This window comes from Pezoporus occidentalis, unplaced genomic scaffold, assembly GCF_034315485.1.
Source record: "Pezoporus occidentalis ecotype Australia unplaced genomic scaffold, CSIRO_AGI_Poc_V1 ctg87, whole genome shotgun sequence".
Classification (NCBI taxonomy): Eukaryota; Metazoa; Chordata; class Aves; order Psittaciformes; family Psittacidae; genus Pezoporus; species Pezoporus occidentalis.
The window spans coordinates 2005727-2012699 of NW_026916231.1; the positions used below are offsets into that span (position 1 = coordinate 2005727).

At 41.8% G+C, this 6973-nt stretch overlaps 1 pseudogene; it reads right to left on the reverse strand.

Moving 5' to 3' along the window:
* Positions 1-760: 760 nt before the first annotated feature.
* Positions 761-6394, reverse strand: LOC134156503 (MKI67 FHA domain-interacting nucleolar phosphoprotein-like; annotated as a pseudogene).
* Positions 6395-6973: the final 579 nt, after the last annotated feature.

Sequence of the window (6973 nt, forward strand, 5' to 3'; positions counted from 1 at the left end):
TTTGATGCAGCCCAGGATACGGTTGGCTTTCTGGGCTGTGAGCGCACACTGAAGCCGCCTCATGTTCATTTTCTCATCGACCAACACCCCGAAGTCTTTCTCCGCAGGGCTGCTCTGAATCTCTTCCCTGCCCAACCTGTAGCTGTGCCTGGGATTGCTCTGACCCAGGTGTAGGACCTTGCACTTGGCATGGTTCAACTTCATGAGGTTGGCATCAGCCCACCTCACAAGCGTGTCGAGGTCCCTCTGGATGGCATTCCTTCCCTCCAGGGTATCAACCGAACCACGCAGATTGGAATCATCGGCAAACTTGCTGAGAGTGCACTCAATCCCATTGTCCGTGTCACCAGCAAAGGTGTTGAACAAGACCCGTCCCAGCATCGATCCCCGTGGGACATCAGTCATTGCTGGTCTCCAGCTGGGAAAAAAAAAGAAAAAAAAAGTAAAATAAATTTCTTTTTGTTTTTTATAACCCGTAATTAATTACAAATGTAAGATAGAGCCTGAATCAGCAAGCTCTGCCTGGACAGACTCAGATAGTTTCAATACAGCGAGTGCTAGAGACAAGTTACAGAATTAGCTGAAGTTCTGGCACAACTGTAGGCATGTCACAGCTTGGGTGCTTGTGAGCACAAAGTCAAAAACATCTTCAAAAGCAGAGGAGACCATGAGTCCAATGATGGATAAACAGAAGGGAGAGGACTTATAAATAGGTCCCTTGCCTAGGAAAGATGGAAACTGCCTAGTCATGACAAACCAAACCAGGTCAGCAGAACCTTTAGAAACACCAACTCAGTCACTTAGAGTTGAGAAAAAACATGGCTACAGCCACCCAAATTTAAGTTTAATTTCTGTTTCTTCAGGTTTGGTCTTTTTTTTGGCTGCTTCTTTGTTCTCAACACACTATTCTTAGTACTGGCAGGGGGGCAGTTTGAGAGTTATTTCGTTGTCCTCCACATCACCATCCACCTGAGCAGCTGTCGCTCAAGCACTGTTGAAGTACAGACTGGAGTAGGATCCTGGCTGCTCGAAGAAATGTCCACTTCTGACTCCTTGGATGTTTTAACTTTCTTTCTCTTTAAGGAACGCGCCTGTGCAGCAAATCCTGGGAAGTCATAATTGAGCCCCTTTTAAGCCACCCTCTTCCATAAGAGTTTCTCCTTCTGCAGCAACCACTTTGTTACCTTTGCCTCCTGAATGAGTGAATGTATCCTATTGTACCTCCCGACAGCGGGCTGGGATGGCTTCCGGAATGTCTTGTTGCTGTTTTTGAAGAGGTTTTCATGGACCCTTTCAGGAGCTATGAAATGACACTTCAGCAGTCTTTCAAAGAACAGGTAGTTGTTCACTGTGTCTGGAACAATTTTGGCCGTGTTGTCAGACTCAAACTCTATAAATCCATAGCTGTGAAGAGAACTGTGAGGAGGTTTGATGTGAGGAATCCAGCAGGGAGAAACTGAGTGAGAGTAGACTTAGATAGCTTTTGCTGGCTTTTACTAGCTTCTTTTGGCTTTTGAAAGCCTATTTCTTCATGCTGTATCAATACTACTGGGGTAAAATTCCTAACTCCTTACCACAAAACCGTGGTTACCAAATTTTTCAGGAGTTACGGAACTTGCTGTTTGTCTTCAGGAAGATGTTAACAGGGCAGTCGTCATCAGTGAACTTTGTCCAGGTCAGAAAAGATCGAAGACCAAGGCCAAAACTCATTTCTGGGGGAAAGCGTGCTTGTGGAGGGAGTTTGTGTTCAAGATGAGGAGTGAGATCATGACCAGGAAATGGGCCAGATCATGCCACAATCCTCTGTGCTCATGCAAACTTTGACCTATGTCTCTGCTTCAAAGTTAACTCCTAGACTGTATGTCCTGAATTCAGAAGATGTCACATTATGCATCTTCCAACTGTTCTAGATGCATGTGCAGACATTATAAAACTGAAAGAATTCATACCAAGGCACAAGAAGAAACTAAATTTTAGTGTACAACATTCAGAATCAACAATGACTTCTGCAGTGACTCCAGAATGAGTAATGCTTTCATTGACATTACTTAAGTTGGGAAGTAAAATATTTGTTTAGAACATAATATATATAAAACCATGAGTCTCCCTCTATTGCTTTTGCAGTGCGATGCCTGAGAGCAGTGCTTGTCACTCACCTCATGCTATGGTATTGTAGGTACACTACGCAGTTTGAGAAGCAGAATTTTTTTGCAACTCTGACCTCTCTAGCTTCCAATTTAATGGAAAATATATTGAGATATACTCCTCTACTTCTCTTGTTGTATCAGATAGAGACATAGTATAAGGTTTGTAGACTTGTTTAGTTGTCTTAACACATTTTAGGAATGCCACTTTCAGTACTTGACATTTTATTCAAGATCGAATGATTAATACTTTAGTAGTACTGGGCAGAGTTGGAGGGGAAGGTGTAGGTGAAAATCAGTTTAACTGGTTTGATATATACTGATACGTTTCTCCAGATTTTTCACCTGAGTAGATCCCAGCAGGGACTGACAAAGTTCAGACTCTTTCTATATTAAATAAAATGCTGATGTTACCTCTGAGTGTAAACGATTCCTGTATCTACCACAGGGACATTGTCACAAAAGAGGACTGGAGATAAATCTATTATGCATACTCACAACTGTGGTACTCACAGCAACAGAGAATGATCTTAGACTTAACCTGAGCTTTGTTTTCTGTTTTCAGAGAATGTGAACTTAAGCACTGAAATCAACAAGTTCATCCATTCCTACATCATAAGTATAATGCAGAGACAAGTTTGAAGGTCTTAAAACTGTGTTTATGTAGTATCTGAAGTATTGCAAAATTTCACCCTGTAATTTTAGATTTATCTTCTGTGGTTCTAAGATTTCAAAATGTTTTTTTGATTTTATAAAAATAATTTTACATGATGCCTAGTGGGATTACAATTCGTACTGCAGGACCATAACTAGCCTTTCAGTTAATGGCCTCATGCTGCTGCTTACTATTGCTAAGAAATTGTTTAGTTTTCCCAGGACCACAGCATCTTCATGGTTTAAATAACAGTCAGGTCACTGATATTACTATGCCTGTTAGGTTACATTGCTTAATAAGGATAATTTATTTTAGGTTATTTCCTTTTGTTTGACAAGTAAATCTGTGTTTATAAAAGTTTGTGATGCTGGAAGCATTGGCAATAAAAGTCTTACATGTATCTAAATCACTAATACTGTGACATACTGTGAACCTCTTAGATATTATGCTTGCCATAGAATCCCTGCCTCCTAAAATTAGTTGAGCATATGAGATAATTGCAGTTCATCCTCTCACCCAACCAATTAAATGACTGCTGGTGTCACTGTGTTTGCTCTTGCAGCACAACACATCTTTATAATACAGGTCAAACACTGCAGTAGCAGGGGAAGGAGGAAAGAGGCGAGGGATGTATCACGTGAACTAAGTGAATGCAATGCCTGCAGCCTCCTCTAGCACGAAGGTGGCTCATGGAAAAGATCTTTTCAGCACTGAACTTTTAGGGAGAAGAAGAAGGGAGGGGGATGGGGAAACCTCAGGTAAGGGAAAATATTGCAGCAAGAGAGAAGTCGGACAGACAAGCACAAGGCTGAAACCAGGCAGAAAAGCCAAGTATGCAAAGCCTGCAGCATGCTCAGTGCTTGCACACCTGGGAGGGTGAAATCCATGAAGCAGGTTGGGTGAGCTCAAAGGACACTGGGGCACAGTAGGCAGAGGGAGGGAGGTGACATGGAGGCCCAGCTGGAGAGCAAATACGTAGAGGTGAAGAGAGTAAAATAGACCTGTGATGGGAGCAGTGGCATGATAGTAGAGCACTGGCAGAGAGACAGGGAAGAAAGGGAGAAAAGTATCCAACTGACTCAGTGACTGAGATAGAGGCAGTAAAATAGATCTATATTCGTGGGCTCGGACAAATAATCCTTGCTGCACAACAGAGACAGTGATAGTTTTGTGCCACCTTAAAATTCCTTAAGCTTGGACTGGCATGTTATTTAAATATGAACTTCCAAAGATGTCAGCAGATGTTTGTCTGAGGCTATATCGACCTTCTGCGCACACCAAACTTGCCACAGATACACAGGAGGTACCTGCCTACAGTAAATGATTGCTGAGGCAGTAAAATAGCTGTGACTTTTGTGGCGCCTTTTCTAGACCTGCAGTGGATGCTGCCACCAGCAGCTCTGGATGTCTAGGGCTGTGGTGACTACTGAAGGGAATCAAGATGAGTGAATCCTCCTGCTAGTACCAGTCTCTACCTCTACCTTTCCCTTGTTCCTAGTAGTAACAAGAATGGCACATTTTCTTCCATGTTGGTCCCACACTGCTGCTTTCAGTCCCTGGTTAGCCCCAGTGATCATCTGAGAAGTAAAACCCAACTTTTCCTACACTCTGAAAAGATATAATCCAGTTTCTGAGCTTCTCACTTTGTGAGAAGACGCTCCTCAGACTTGGAAGGAACCTTCCCTGAGCACTGAAGATGCCTTTGCACTTACTTCATGTTGCTGATGTGGCACAAACAGAAGGAGCTGAGCTAGTTCAAAGGGGCCATCATCAACAGGGTCCACAGTTCTGTAATTGCTAGCAATTTCCTTTCTGCTGTCTGGAATTCAAAACCAGATAATTTTGGATGTGAGAGAAGATGATGCTGCCACTATCACATATATATTTACACTTTTAATGTATATATTGAATCTGGCAAAGAGGAGTCCAAACTGGAGACTCCAGTTCCATCTTTGGCTTGTATTGTGAGTTTGCATTAATCTCCAAAGTCTGGCCTTTTAGAATGGAGTGTGTGGAAATTGCAGATGCCCTTGTGGGCATACAAATGGGGTAACAGCTGACCAGAGATAAGTTGGAGCTGATTGGTTTCATGTAAAAGTAGCAAACTTGTATTTGCAATTCCAGCAACTGCACACTTATCAGGTCTAAGGCTTAATTTTTCTTAAGTGAGAGGCATGACTTTCAAAACTGGATGCTTAATACCATGGATTAAAAGAACTGAGAAATTAAGGTAGCAACTAATTTGCTGCAGTGGTGGGCTTTGAGGTTGGAATAATCAGTATTCATAAAATATTTTAGACTTTTGCATAGAAGTGTAAATTTTACAGAGGAAAGATATGTATATAATTTGTGAAGTGCAGTATTTTTGTGAACAGAATATTTTATTGAACTCTCTAACGGACTAGGTAAATGGATTGCCCCATAAAAAGTTTACCAAGGCAATAAAAAGATCAAAGACATTTTTCACATTGCATCTCAAAACATCCAAACCACTGAAGTTTAAGAGTTGTAATGTGACCTTCCAGCCTTGGAAAACTTGTTACAATGACTAATTGTCCTGCTTTGCACTTTCAAAAGGTGATGACTGTATAGAAGTTGAGATCTGAAGAAGGAGTCGTGTGTGTGTGTGTGTGTGTGTGTGTGTGTGTGTGTGTGTGTGACAGAGAGGCAGAAAACTAACCCTATAAACATCCAAAGGCAGAAAGCTGTAGACACAGGCTATAATTAAGGCCTAATGAAAAAAAAGAATGGGCATGACATAAACAAAGGGCAGAAGAGTTGATAATAACAGGAGGGAGGGTGGAGAATGTGACAATGAAAGGCAATGTCCTAACACAAATAGAATAAAGAACACATATAGAACAGTGGTAGAAGTGGAATGTGGGGAAGAAAGCAAAACGTGTGAAGCTCATTTACATTGCAGGAAATGTAATCAGTACTTGCTTGAGATCATGTAGATATTTTATTGGCGTCATCATCTGGGAGATAAGCAGACATGCCAGTCAGTAGCAAATAAAGTTTTATCATGTACAGTGGAGCGTTATTTTGTCTTTTTCCCCAATACTGTTACATGCCCATATAAAGTGGGTATGCAGGCTGGCACTACATGCAGTGAAGGACAGGACCGTGCAGATGTATAGACGATTGGAGCTTTGGGTTGGGATAGCCCAGAGATTGGTGACTTTCCTCTGCCATGTCTTAGGAAGGAACCCACCAGTCCACATTCCTGGTATGCAGTTCATACCCTGACACAGGCTGTGGGACTCCTCAGATGCAGCTCATGACAGACAAACTGATGGGCTGGTAGTCACCGGCAGAAGGGAGCAAATCACTGCACAACACTGACCTGATGACACTGCAGCGGGAGCTCTGAGCACAGAGGCTCTTCTTGCCAGGCTGTTTTTCCTCCACAGTAAACAGCCAAGCAGAGGGTGTTAAAGCTGCTCCTGGACAGCATGGGAAAAGTGAAACCATTTTTCTTAAGGTTCCCAGGAAGAGATTGGTATCACCCAACAGTTCCCAGAGCTGTTAAGTGCTGACCATCTTCAATGCTCTGCGCATCTTCTGCAAACTCTGAGCTTCCACAGCTCCCCATGGTTTCAGTGAGAGCCAAGAGTTACTTCTTAACATTACTTCTTAACACAAATCACCCTGAAAAGTCAGGCTCTTGGATGCAGCAAGTGCTTCTTAGGCAGCTGTAGGTGTTCCTTCTGTCTGCTTAAACATGCTTGTATGCTCAACAAATCATACATAGTCATGTCAAATTATTAATATCTTGTGAAATTTCTGGAGTGCTGTGGGAATATTTTCCTAATGTTTTATGCAAACTACTTTACTTGTTTTTATGAGATCCTTTATTTGCTTATTGAATCACTGATCATATTCAGGACAATATTAACTATTTAATGTATGAAATCTGTTAGTCCATGCAGTAGGACTTCTAATTTTATTTTATTTTTTTTCCAAAAAGTACAGCATATTTTTGTCTTGAAGGAAAGACCACACAGGCTTTAACCAAGTGAAAACAGCTGTGTACAGTCTCTGGTACTTGCTTTTCAAGATCACATCTGTGTGGTCAGCATGTGCTGCAATACTGAGAGTAGACTATATATAGATCAGCTGTTTAGATGTGGTGATCTATCTGAAAATGTCAGTAGCTACTCTATCTGTTCAC